The sequence below is a fragment of the Tiliqua scincoides genome, chromosome 5 (genome assembly GCF_035046505.1).
Source record: "Tiliqua scincoides isolate rTilSci1 chromosome 5, rTilSci1.hap2, whole genome shotgun sequence".
In the NCBI taxonomy this organism is placed as follows: domain Eukaryota; kingdom Metazoa; phylum Chordata; class Lepidosauria; order Squamata; family Scincidae; genus Tiliqua; species Tiliqua scincoides.
The window spans coordinates 48,577,712-48,592,188 of record NC_089825.1 but is presented as its reverse complement, the minus strand read 5'-3'; the positions used below and the strand labels follow the sequence as shown (position 1 = coordinate 48,592,188).

General features: G+C 40.2%; 1 protein-coding gene across 4 annotated transcripts in view; it reads left to right on the top strand.

The window, feature by feature from the left end:
• ZNRF2 (zinc and ring finger 2) overlaps positions 1–14,477 on the top strand; it is a 68,951-nt gene that overhangs the window by 31,301 nt on the left and 23,173 nt on the right. The window lies entirely within an intron of this gene.

Sequence of the window (14,477 nt, the reverse complement as noted above, 5' to 3'; positions counted from 1 at the left end):
AAGATGGCATATGAAGTGCTCCAAGAAGCATGCTACAACATTTCTAGCAGTGTGGCCCCTTTCCACAGGTTGCTGCCTTTATTTCTCTCCAGGCTGTTGCAGACCAGGAAGTCCCAACTCTGTTTCTCCATCCCAGGGCCAGAGGGGTGCTGCCTCCCAGTGATGAGTGTCCTCCATAACTGAACACCCCTTTAAAACAACCCTTCCACTCTTGTCCAGTAAGTGGCTTTTCAGGGGCAGGAGGTAGGAGCCAAGGCATCTGCCTCAGAGCCAAGCAACCAGCAGGGCTACCCTACCTTCCTGTCAGCTCCTTAGGGTTTCCGAACACTATTTCTGTTCCACTTCTCCAAACCAAGCTGGGCCATTTGCCCCTGGTAATTATGGGGGACCAGGCTGCAGTCTGCCCACTATGGAGGGCTTTGTGGCATGGTTATAACTAGGGAGGTGTGCAACTCCTTAGCCACAGACATGCCCAGAGACCTTCCATGGCATCAGACTTTAATTCATTAGGTTCAAACACAAAGATGATCCCAGCACCATCATCCAGACTCCCAGGTGAGCAAAGGCCATGAGCATACCTGCCACCACAGGCCTTTGACCATAGCTAGCCTTGAGTTCTCCCAGAAAGCAGATGACTTGGAGAACCAGTCTTCCATGGAAGAGGGGAAGCTGCTGGAGGATCAGAAGGAACCTCATATGTTCCTGCAGGGACCCCATATGGGACCCCACTTTTAAGAATTCCTGCTGAAGGTCATCAGTGTCCTAGAACTCCCGCAGGGGAAGAAAGAGGAAGAGACTGCCGCTGGTCCAAAGCCCAACAGTTCCAGAGTGCCTTCCCACAGTGTCTTGACTCTCCCACAGAGGTCCTATTTCTCTATTTCTTCCAGAGGATCGTGGACAGTGGAAATAGTAGCCAATCTAGAGACTTGTATTTAAACGTATCTAAAAATACAGAAAAATCCAAATATGCATCCACATATGTGAAGTACATGCATTAAAGGTAGAGGTGTTTGAAAAACAATATTTATCCTACTCAGAAGTAAGCCCATCTTGTTTAGTAAGACATAGGCTGTAATCCTGTCTTACTCACTGAAAACGAACACCTCTAATTATAGGTGAGTCTCTCTTCATCTGCTAATCAGTTCTAAATTGTTGAAGTTTTTCTAAAGCTATTCTGCTCATATTGCACACTTTAATAATACCCAACAATGAAGGGGGACTGATAAATAGTGGGAACAATATTCTCCCAGCTTTCCCCTTTGTCACGGGATTAGCTATTGACACTATAAGCTGGATCAGATAGTTTGCCATTCCTGAACTCCCAGGCCTTGGGGATTGACTTACACAGGCTTGGTAAAACCAAACTTTATCAATTACACTTCTAGATATTACCTCCCCACTGCAACATCTGAGAGATTTTCATCTGGTGCTATATGCCCTGTATGAAAGTTGCAGACTTTGTATATATTTACTTATATTGCATAATTCTGTTTCTGTAGAATGTAACAAGGAAGCTGTATAGTGCTCAACAACCTTGACTGCTAGAAGTATTCCTCATTCTCTTTTGTTGCTTCTGTGAGTTCATGCGTCATTAGTTTTGCAACCATAAAGAGAACAGTTTTTGAAGCAGACAGAGTTCAAAGTGTTCAATTGTGTAGTGAAAGAAATTCTGCACCAAGTTCCATGCTTGGGTGGTTGCAGGTATGGAACATGCATAGACTTGACTGTGCCACTTCTGGTACTGATATGACAAGTGGTATAAAATGCACAGATATTTTAGGCTATAGTATAGTGGCTAATATGCACAAAGGACAGTCATTACAGGTAAGCATAACTCTGATTTACAGGATATAGGTGAATGCAGCTATACTTAAATGAAGTATATAATTGATTTTATAGCAAACTCTGTAGGCAAAAGTTAACACTCAAAGTTATTTAAACCATCACAGTGCTCAGATTTCAAATTTTAGCAAGTTTTTCACTAGTTCTTTAGTTCTTTAGTTCACTTAGTTTTTTCTTAGTAAGTCAAACCTTGGTCTTTGGGCAGGAGTTCTGAGAAGTAGTTATGTATAGTTTTAAAGCAGATTGGAAAGAGGCGTAGCACAAGACATGACGGAATTGTAAGCTTAGGTTAGTTAGGACCCAACTGTTATATTGTGTTTTGTTATGTTTCTATTTATTATGCCAGTAAATGTTCTGATTATTGGTTGATAGTTTTGACTTATTTGCTTTGAAAATTTCTGGCAAGAGTGAAGCAATTGACTTTTTGTGTTGGTATATGTAGTGGTGAAATTTCTGAGAGAATGAAACTGATACATCATGTAGTTCAAGTTTATTAGGCTGATCAGCACATAAGCCATACACCTATTTATCTAAAAACCAGAGTTTAAAACCACATAGAAACAAAATTTGGCTATATCCACAACACACTCTTTGCAAAGACTCCTTAACAATAATTTCAGTCTTAAAGAGTCCGAAAACATAGAAAATTTATGTATCCATTTCTTTAAGAATCTATCTCTTCCTGCTGCATATTTGGGGCATTGGAAAAAAGATATGCACTGCGGGGGTCTAATTCAGTTAAGGGACAATCACAATAACGCTGCTCAGGAGGAATCCTTTGAAAACTACCTTTCATTTCTGCCATTGGTAAAGCATTGCATCGTGCAATCATGTAAGCACGCCTCAACTTGGGAACCATCAGTACATTAAAATAAATGGGTAAAGAAAATTTATTGAGAAATTTAATTCCAAAGTAAGAGGGGAAGCATTTATGCTTAGCCTCCTTTAGAAGGTAATCCCAATTTTGAATGAATAGCTTTTCAACAAGCAGCGAATGGCTTCTTCCACTGAATTTTTCTAGTGACTGTAGGCCCAGCTCACATATTTTCATGTTAACGTTGTTATTCCATTTTACCCAGCAGCATTCTTGTGCTGCTAGTTTTGTGAAAATAGGAAGATTTTCAGCAATTGTTTGTAAGTCTGTATTTAAATCCGATAATAGCTTTCCAAATCAAGATTGAAATCTTTGGAAGTCCCAGTTCCAAACAATAACTTCAGAGGTTATGCATGGGGGTAGGGCTAAAAGCTTCCAAAAAAAGACTTGCTGGATTCGCTCAAGCTGTTCTATTGGTCCCAAAAACCAGATCGGTGAGCCATATAACATACGTGGCAATACCATTACTTTATATGCCATTAGGAGTACTGGCACGTACTGTTCTCCTTTGATGTAAAATTTTTTTCTCAATGCTAGTAGCATCAATTCAGTTTTCCCTTTAAGATACTGTATATGTTTGGACCATGCAAGGTTAGATTGGAACACTACTCCAAGATAGCGAAATTCATTAACCAGCTGCAACTTATATGGGCCAATTTTCCATCTTTCATTGGTCCTTCTTATTGATTTTGTAAAAACCATTATTTTAGATGTATCCTCATTTATTTCTAATAGTTCTTCATTACAGTAAGCAATAAATGCTTTAATGGCACATTTAAGACCAATCTGAGTTCTGGACAATAGATCAAGATCATCAGCGTATAATAAGGCAGGAACAGGAACCGGTTTGTTATCTAGTCATGGTGCATGTATATCTAAATCAAGTAATTTAGGAACAAAGTCGTTGAGATAGAGATTAAATAAATGCAGCACAAGAACACATCCCTGCCTAACCCCTCTTTCAACATATATGGGACGAGAAATAGCTCCATCTTTGTTTAACATATAAGGAGTTTCCAGTATATAAATTCATTATTAATTTTCACAATCTTTTAGGCATAGATGTAGAATTGAATTTGTTCCAGAGTCTTGTGTGAGACAGAGTCAAAGGCAGCTCTTAGATCTATAAATGCTGTATATAAGGTGCCAGGAGCATTTAATGCATATTTACTTATCAATGATGCCAAAGTAAAGCAATGATCGATACAAGAGTAGCCTTTCCTGAACCCCGCTTGCTCATCTCCTAGTATCTTCTCATGTTCTATCCAATCAAGCAGTTTCTCTTGCAATAGAGATGCTTACATCTTGCCAATCACTGTTAAAAGGCTGATTGGCTGATAATTACTTGGGTCTGTCCTGTCCCCTTTCTTATATATGGGCGCTACTAAGGATACTTTCCAAGCACTTGGGATAATTCCGTCCTTATTAATCAGCGTAAAGAAGGGTGCGAGTACCTGTGCCCACCAGATTGGGTCTATCTTAAAAAAACTCTGCAGGAATTGCATCTATCCCAGGAGTTTTCCTCAATTTAAGCCTGTTGATCAGCGTTATGACTTCCTTGCTAGTAACAGGTTCCCATTCAGTAAACTGTGCAGGATGGATCTCAAAGTTCAGATCTGGTTCATGTTCATGCTTCTTGTAAAGTTTTTTTTAAAAATATTTTTCCCAATTTACCACAGTTACAGATGATCCAACAACACTTTTTGGCTTCAGCATTGGAGTAATTAGTCGCCAAAGAGATATACCAGACGTCTCATTGGCTGCCACGATTATCCTATCCCATGTGGATCTCATAAATTGCTGCTTCTTTGTTTTCAAGAATGCTTTATATTCCCTTCTGGCTCGAAGCAAGGAGGCACGTGCATCTGGTGTAACAGTTTCCTTAAAAAATTTGTAGAGTCGTTTCCATCGATTTTTTAGCTGTCCTACAATCATTATCAAACCATCTCTTTGTCTGCCAACAAGTTTTTAAGATTCTTCTATTTCTCTCTTTAGATAGTAAAATAGGATGGAACATTCTAAAGAGTGATAACATATTTTTGGATATTATAGTTATGTCTGATTCAAATAAAATTTCTTTTTTAAGCTCTTGTACCTTTGCTGCACAAAGAATTTCTTTGGCAGCTTCTGTGGTTTTGGTTGTCCATTTCTGCCTTAGAGGCAGCATCTGAGTTTCTATTTGACCAATATCGAAGTGTAACACATCTTCAGCTTGCACCTTAATGGAAATAGGAAGATGATCACTTATTGCCTGATCATTCACTGTGCAGTTCAGTACTTTAGGATAATTTACATTATTGATCAACATACAATCAATGATGCTAGCTCCTTGTGGTGAGATGAAGGTATATTCACCACATGGATCAACTAAAGTATTCCCATTTATAATGGTTAGTGAAGGTTTAGAAGTCATATTTACCAATCTAGCTCCTGCCTTGTTAATAATTTTATCCTTAGAAATGCGTGATCCTTCTGAGGCCTTATAATAGAAAAAATCTTTTTTCCAGAAATTAGACAATAATAATTGATCGTCACTTGCACCAATTCTAGCATTAAAATCTCCCCAATTAGCAAGATAGCTTGGGGATAGTTGCCTTGCAAACTCTTTATATATTCTTCCAAAATTGTCCATTGTCTTTCCAGGTCTGGACTACAAATTGTAGAAGGGAGATACTCATTCACCATCAAGCTTTCTATTGAGTTGATAACTACCTTGACTGCCATAGCTAGTTTAAATGGGCGGGGGGGGGGGGAGAGATGACTTCCCTAATTTGTTAGACACAAAACTCAACAATCCCCTCTGCGGACGTCCTTTGCATTTTTCAGTTGACAAACAGAAAGAATTATATCCATCTAGATCCCAAGGAGTACAAAGTCAGGATTCTTGTATCATAATACAGTCAAAATCAGCTAAAAAGGGGATAGTCACAGGATCTGTCATAGCTTTATTCCAAACATTTATGTTCCAACCAAGAATTTTTAATGCTCTTGGGGAAGCAGTCCTACACTTCCTAGACTCCTTTAAACTAAAAAAATTAACCTTATTAGTTAACTGATTGGGAACATTTACAGTAGTTTCATTAGAAATAGAAGTAGGAATAACTGATCTCAATTCTTATAGATCCTGATTTGTATCCAAGTCAATAGATGGAAAAAGCCCAGCTCTGTGAACTTCTCATGGGCAAGGGTCTGAGGAAAAGGCATTGCTATTTAACACTATGATACTATCTACAGGCTCAGCAGTGTCACCAGCACTGTTGTTCACATTATCCACATTGTTACTTACTCCCGGAGTCTCACCCAGCCCGACGCAGGACTGGCTGCTTTCAAAATGACAAGGGCCTTCTGCAAGATTCAATATACAAGGCTGGGGAGTCTGTGTTGATGTTAATTCTGTTGTATCCTCTGGCTCTACATGTGTCCTTCCCTTTAACTCTACCAAATTTGGATTTGAGAATTCTGCAGTCAAGAGAGTTTATACTAAAGGATCCTCAATCTGCTCAAAATTTTCTACCATCTCAGGCCTTCTGCCCCCTCTATCCACAGTGCCGCTCTGTGAGCTGTGTATTGAAGTCAGCACATCTGGAACAAGAATAGCTGATACACTCTCAAAATGTGGGTCCATGGCCAGCAGCATCCCTGGCCGATTTAACTGTGGATCTATAGCTCCACTTTTTAGTGGGGAAGACAAAGGTGGCCTTTCCCAACATTTCCTCCTTGTTTGCATTTTCTGTACCTGATTTTGAGATTGTAAGCATGTTTTCCAAACTGGAATTAAGTTGCTTTTTTAAGGGTGAGCACCATCCTATAGAAATGTCCAAGTCTATTATATCACTTGTCATTTCAGGCTCCAGTAAAGCATTTTCCAAACTACAGCAATTCTGTTTGTTCTGCTCAAAAAGTTTCCCCAATTTGGCTTTCAGATCCATCAGCTCCACTTTCCCAGGAATTGGTTCATCTACCTTCTCAGTATTCTGGGTTCCTATTTTCTTATGGCTTACTGAATTGCATGTGTTTGTTAAATCTGGGTTCCAAAAGTGACTACTATATGGTCGTTTAGCATTCATTAATTTTTCAGGACCCAACTCTTTAAATACAGGCCGTGGAAAGATACTCATTCTTCTGAATCACCATATAAATAGAAAAATCTGAGATGGTACAGTTCTGGACCTAAAGTCTAGAAACAGCCTTTTATAGTCCTCCTGAGCAGGTAAGAAGTAGAAGTAATTAAGTTCTGTTGAAGCTATTCTGCAATTTAAAAGCTCTGCAAGAGAGACAAGAATTTTGTCCTTCTCCAAAGGTGAGCATCCCTTCTAGGAAGACTAATTAAAATCTGGTGACTTTGCAATATTCTGTGTACACCCCTCTGCTCTACATGCTTTGTACAATTAGCGCTTCTTGGTTTTACTGTTTCATCCAGGAAGGGAGATAATTTTTTGGTGTCCTTGTTGTTTGCCAAAGGTTGAAGCCTGTCCACACTCTGATCAGGTTGACTCAACCTCTGGGTCAGGATTTCCATTTGCCCTTCTATTTTATTTAAGCGTCCCAATATCAATATTAAGGTTTCTGCAGATATAAAACATGCTTCTCCCAGTTGTTGAAGGGTGAAGTCTGTAGTTGTTTGGGATAAGGTTCTACCACTAGTTGCACCATTTCTCTGAGAAGTGTTATGCTTGTTAGCCTTCCCCTTCCACTCAGCTGTGGATTTACTGCCTTCTGTCATTTGAGATACTAATACATCTTTAGATTGTGCAAGTTCTGACACCAGAGCCTTAGAATTGTTGCTGGTACTCACAGCATATGCAGATTCCAGAGAGGGGGAGGGAGAGAAGAAACTTTCAATTCCCAACTGCTTCTGTTTCTTCTATTTTCTCAGGGATTTCTCATCAGAACTCTCCAGGCATTTTGTGTGGGGGCTCATCTGCAATCTTTTCTGTCCCCTGTTAGGTGTTAAGTCTTTATCATGTTTACCTTTTGTGTTTTGAAGCTGGAGGGGAAGAGTGGAGACACCAGGCCTTGGATGCCAGCTGAGTCCAAAAAGAACGAGAACTCAAATTAGAGGTAGTCAGAGGGTGGGGTTGTTGATAAAATTAACTGATTGAGTTAAAAATAAACAAGGAGGTATAGATAAACAGTAGACCAAGTATAAGAATTAAAAGTATTCAATATAAAATAAAAGCATATGTTAAAATACAAGATATTAAGGAGTAGGGATCCAGTATAGCACTTCAGGAATAAAATTAGGAGTACAAAAACACATAAAAGGCAAACAATCAGGATCTGGACAAGTTAAAAATCAATTATAATGCTACCTAAAATTGATTTTAAAAGGAAAATAAAGCACAGCTTAAATATTAGTCATTATCTCCCGTTTGTTGTTGCTTTGTTCCCTATCACTGGGCAGAGTCCAAAACACAGTTTGCAGCTACCTCTTACAGCACATAGTAGCAGGCTTATTCCTCCTTCCCCTTTGTTGCCATCACCAACACTTCTTGGTCAGGTCTATCAACATTGTTTCTGAAATCCTTCACACAGCACCTTCACTTCGTTTGCTCTGGTTCGGAGTTTCCTCTTTACTCAGCTAAGAAGCACAGTAGTAGAGATTTTCCTCCTTCTATCTCTTTCTATTTGTTGTGGATGGATTGGTTAAGGTCCAATGGATTGAGGCAAGATCAATGGGCTAAGAGCCACAGACCAAGAGCCCTTTGGCTCTTGCCCTTTGGCTCCTGCCTCTAGGCAAGAGCCTGCTGTTAACAGCTACCTGTGGAGGTGAGGAGGAGGAAACAGCAATCAATCAGTCACCACCCCAGCCTATAACAAGCACAGCTGAGTCCTATGTCCACTCTTCCCAACCTTCTCCCAGACCCAGACTCCTTGAAAAGAATTGTACTGGACTGAGCATGCCCAAAAGTATGTCATACATCGTGTAGAAGATGTGTACCTTTTGAAGGACAATACCCAACAGGTCTGATTCAGGCAAAGTTTTTCTGGGGGGAAAATGTTACTAGTAGATGTATACATGTGAGAACCCCTCTATCAAAATGCAAGATGCATAGCATTTTGCCTTCTGGTTGTAGAACTTTCAAATGCCCTTTTCTCTGTAGATGTCACGTGGGGTTTGCAAAGTGGAAGTCTGCTTAGGAATGTGTGATTCCTGGGGAGCATGGTCCTCCTTTCTTTAACCATAGTTTAGTGCAGGGGTCTCAAACTCATTTCATACTGAGGGCCACATAGCATTCATGATGCCTGCTGAGGGCCGGAAGTGATGCCATTAGGCAAGAAATGATGTCATTAAACAAGTCATAACCAAAAATAAGCACTTTCTCTCACTTAGGAACTCATTAGCTGCAAAGGAGAAAATATATGAATCTTGATCATATTTCAAGATATGAGAGAGCCCAATTTTCATGTGGGCTGCCCTTTCAGCAGTAACACCTCAGCACTACTCAGCAGCTGAAAGCCTGAGGGCTGTATAAAAAGCTTCTGCGGGCAGCAACCAGCCCCCGGGCCCTATGTTTGACACCCCTGGTTTAATGCATTTGCACAGACACCAAACATGATTAATTTCTCTCAGGCTCTTTCTTAAATGAGTTTTTGCATATCATTTCAGATTTACTTAGGATAGAAACCTGGCTAACCTTGACCATGTTACATTTGCAAAGATATTAGTGCTGAAGCATCAGGAAAGCTGATAAATGAATGAGAGTAAATGCATGCCCTGGAGCGGGCTTTCTGATTTGCAAACTGCAAGTTGTAACACTGGCTCCTGCATCTGTGCTAGGTCTCTGAAGAAAACTGTTGTATTAGAATCTGCTCATTATTTATGTAATGGAAGTTTCCATTACCATTGTGTGTGTTTAATACTGAACTCTGATTTTTTTTTTTTTTGCCATTGATAAGGTTTTCCTCTCTCTCTTTACTGCTGCTGAGTTCCTCCAGGAACCAATAGGTACTGGTAAGTATTTCAGTTCAATTAGATTTTACAAAGTTTTGCCTTAGTGAGAACATTATGCCCTCACTTACCTTGGTGAAAACTTTGTAGACTTGCAGACAAATTTATCTCAGTGCCTTCTCTGATCTCCATTATTGCCTTGTTTGTGTAGTGATAGTATTGAGACTCTATAGGACACTTACTCTTTGCACGCTTTACAAGGGCATCCATTTATTAGTGGTCACAGTACATTGATGCCTGGGGTTGTTGTCTTTGTCTGCTCCATTTTCAAATGTGGAGTCCTCGGTGTTCTTCTGTTTTTATCAACATTGTACACGTTTACAAATAGCGTGAACATAAGCTGTCTCCTGTAATAGTGCTGGTTGTTATCATAAACCACTATTGCTTTTGTTAGCCATATATTGCAATATTTGTCCTACTGCATCTTTTACCATGGTACTTTGGTCTTTTCTGATACAGATTTCCCAAAAGCTGCTCCTGAGGGAACCCTCTGAAACATCTGATGTGGTGGAGGGGGCTGCAGTGGGGTGGGGCATTGTAATCTGGAAATGTGAGAGGAACCCTTACCTTAAGTGCTCCATTTGAATTCAAGGAAGTGTAAAGCAAGTGTAGCTAAGGCATCAAATAACTTTACTGAAAATTGGCGAACTCCCTTTTGTTGATCCCAAGTGCAAATATGTTTTTCATTGACAGAACTTGTTTTTTAAATTCATGATTTTTTAGGTCTTTATGATAACTCAGAATTCTTATCAGTCATCTTTTGTTTTTGTTAAGTATCACTTCTGTGGCAACTGAACAGATGAATGTGTGGGGTGGATTTTTTTTTTTGAAGTTTTTGGTACAACTTTATAAAAGTATCTTAAGATTAAAAAATCATGTTTACATGCAATTTTTAATGCACATATTTAAAGTTTGAGTGCATTCAGGCAGACCCCCTGATTATTCACTAATACCTTATGGAAACTGGAGAGTAGCTTCTAGGAATATACATCCCCTATTTTAAACAAGCTGTTAATATTTTAAACAGGATGTTAATCTGTGTTGGAAAGTATGCTTCTGGTATAACCTGCAAGAGAAACCACTCTTCATCGCATAGCTACTGAGGCAAAGACTATAATGAGCACTTGCACTTTCAAGTTCTAAATCAGAGTAAAAATGTCAGTTTTGTGTAGTTCTCTGTAAGAGAAAGGGGGGCACTCGTTACCCTTCAGGAGATGCCCGTACCACCACTAGGAGGCAGTCCAAAGTGTTTTTCACTGGACCAATTGAGTTCCAGAGCTACTGTCACTTAACGTTGTGGCTCAATGGAACATTTGGCTAAGGCAGTGGGAGGTAAACCCATGTTCCCAGTCTTGTCTGGTTAGGATCCCCTTTCATGCTCAAACCTTTTGGGGAGACGCAAGATACAGTCCTAATAGAGAACTGGGGTAAGAAGAAGGTGCTCCCAATGTCAAGGAAAGAAGTACAAATCTTCCCATTGCTTTTGAGCCTCCCTCCAGTGCTAATACTCCGGGGAGTAGGGCAGGTTCCAAGGCAAGTGAGGTAGAACTAAATTGTCCCGTAAGACCACCAGGTCTGTAGGGGGATGGGCACTTTTCAACAACCCCAAAGGGGAAAAAGGATCAGCAAAACTCATGATGCAGGGCTGCATGCAGCCATATGCCCATCAAGGACCTAAATGTGGGTGCTGAAGGCAGTGAGCACAGGCTCTTTGAGTTTGTCAAGACTCCCATGACAGGTTCTGGAAGGTGCCCATGTCCAGAAAAAACCAGAAGCGCATCCCGATGAAGGCAGTAGTTAAACACCTGGTGAATACCAGAGCAATAGAGCCAATTCTGTGAAGCTAGGCAATCTGGACTCTAGAACCAGGTACCCTATTAACCTATAGCATTTTGTTTGAGAATAATAATTGATATAATCAGTAGCAAAATATTTTGCTACTCATGTTCTTATTAAATCAAAGGATTTAATAAGGATTTAGGAAGCAAACTTTGTCTGTACTCTTTGTCTTGGACTTGGCTGGCAGAAAAATGTGTACTTTCTGGTTTGGATTCAAGACTGGGAACTAGGTTGGAGCTTGTCCATTGTGTTGTTCAACTGCCTGGCCAACTGCCAAGTTCAAGAGGCTGAGTAAAAGTTTGTGACTGTCACTAAAGCAGCATAACAGAACAGAAGAGGATAGTTGGAAATTGGAGAACAGTATAGCAGGTTAGGCCAATGGTGCAGGAATTTGGAGCCCTGCAAGCATATCTACTTGGAAATTCCATTATAATGAATTGGATATGATTGCGGTATCAGTGTTCATTCACAGTTGAAAGTTGGGATTTGCATTGAACTAGACGCAGGGGTGTCCATTGAACTTTTTGGCAGGAGGGCCACATCATCTCTCTGACACTGTGTTGGGGGCTGGGGAAAAAATTAATTTACATTTCAAATGCAAATAAATTTACATAAATGAATTTTTTGAGATGGAGCTTAATGAATGATGGTCTTGCAATAGCTCAAGGCCTATAAAAGGCCTTGCAGGAAGCACTGCCAACCTTTCCTTCACTGTTGCATCACAGCCATGAAACAGCAAACAGTGGAGGGAGCCCACGTCCCACAGCTCATGCAAGAGGTTGAACAATTGCCCTCATGCTGAGAGCAGTTTATTGGGCCTGCGTGGACCCCGGCAAGTCTCCGGAGGGCCAGAGCCTTATTGGAGACTAGGGTCTCTCTGTGGGCTGGATTGGGAGTCCTTGAGGGCCGCAAGTGGCCCCTGAGCTGGGGTTTGGATGCCCTTGAACTAGAGTGTGCTTAAGGGGTTGTCTGCCCTAGTCCTCTTTTTCTTATAGGCTGGCTGAATCATGAAGAAAATCCCAGTCAGAGTCCCATACATTTTCACTTGGTTTTGGACTGAGCCATGGTTTCTAGTTATTAATGAGGCCGTGCTGCTTGCTTTGCAGAAACAATGTAAACAACCTTCTGTACCTGTTGCCTGGTAAGGGGGTTTTACAGGGGAGAAGTAGTAGGTAGGGTGTTCATGTATTTGTAGGAACCCCCTCTAAGCATGTGGAAGACCCTTGTGCTGCATCCTGAGATAAAATGCAGTCTGGCATCTGTTTGAAAGAGGCATGCTGTGCCACCTTGTGTTGGTCCCATGGTGCTGAAGTACTACTGATTAAATCTTATGGCATCCTGACAAAGCATATTTGTGAATTCCCTAATCTTGGTGAAGGAGTCCATGGCTTCATTGGCCTCCAGGATGGAAGTTTCGCCTTCATACTGAAATACTTCAGTTGTTGTTTAATTAACTGTTTGTCACATTTCATTGACAACCAAGCATCTGCACACTTCAAGATGGCTGCTTCTCAAGCTTCTTAGAAATGCAGAAATCCTTGTTGCTAACATGGATGCAAGTGGATTTGATGAAGCCTGCTTGCAATGTTAGTCCCTTAACTTGTACAGGTGACCCGTCCCATCCCCTTATTGACTGATCCAGTATCCATGGATTCTCCCCATAGCCTCCTGCATGCCCATTAACATTGTATAGATCCTTATCACTGTGAAAATGTTCTTCCCTTTACAGGTCGCTATAAGCTTACACACATATAGTGCCTGCAGGCAGCCTGAATGCTTGAAAAATTTGGATTGAATGCTAAAAAGAAGTTTACTGTGTTATGTTAATATTCAGGCTGTCTTGACTGCTGTAACCTTGCACTATGAACTAACTAGCTTTAACTAAAAGGTAAAGTTTTGTTAATACATTAGTGATGATAAACAAATATGCCTGAAGAATTGGTGGTTACATTCCTGCTATTAGTTGATTAGTAGGAGTTTGGCATTCAGTTGGATGTAACTATTTCTAGAAAACTTGGTGGTAGTTCTAAGAATGAAAAGGAAAACTAGGATTAAAGGGCCAGTGTGGGTTGTTCTCTACTTTCATCCGCTCAAGCAAAAATAGTGTACATTGTATTTCCACATGACAGTCTTTTGTAGACTTTAAAAGAATTAGCATCTTGAAAAGGACTATTTTTAGGTTGCAAAAATTAACCCAGGTATGTGTGAATGCTGACAAGATACAAATAAATTCATTAATATTCTTATCTTATTGCTAGGCACACTAATGGTTTTGTATAGTAATGGATTTTATCACTGCCTCGCTGCATGTTGTGTCATTACCAGAAAGCACATGTCAATATTACAGACTTTTATAATGTTTAACTTTGTATGGCTAATGCAGTTACCTTCGTGCTAGTTAGTACAAACTTCTGATTAAGAGGGAGGAAAAGGGGTCGTGAATTTGTTGGTTCCAAGCTATTCAAAAAATTCACTGTTGTGTGATGTGCAGAAGCAGGTCTGTCTGGTGGGCAGAAAGACTCACGCATGTACAAATGTATGCAAAATTTTCTAAAACGGCTAAGAGTCATTGAGGTACAACATGTTTGGATTTGTGCCAATCAGTGTAAAAGTGAGAGTGTCCAGCATTATGATACTTTTTTATAGCAGCCAGCAGGTCTAAATACTTTTCTTCTTTAATAAAGGTTCTGAGGAGCTTTAAGTATAGAAACCAGGCATTACAATTTATTGTGATTGAGGCTGTGCAGATGTCTAGTCTCCCTGACCTAGTTTTGAGAGAAACTGATTTAATCCCAGTCCTAATTATGGAATTGTTTCTAGTACCCCTGTGTAGTGTCAGGGACAGAGAGATTCCTGCCTATGTAGGGAAAGGTCATGGCAAGGATTTTCAGACTGCATATCCATTCAGATCAAGCTGATCCCTGGAGTGATGTGCATCTACAATTGCAGATACCAATTTTTACTTCTAAC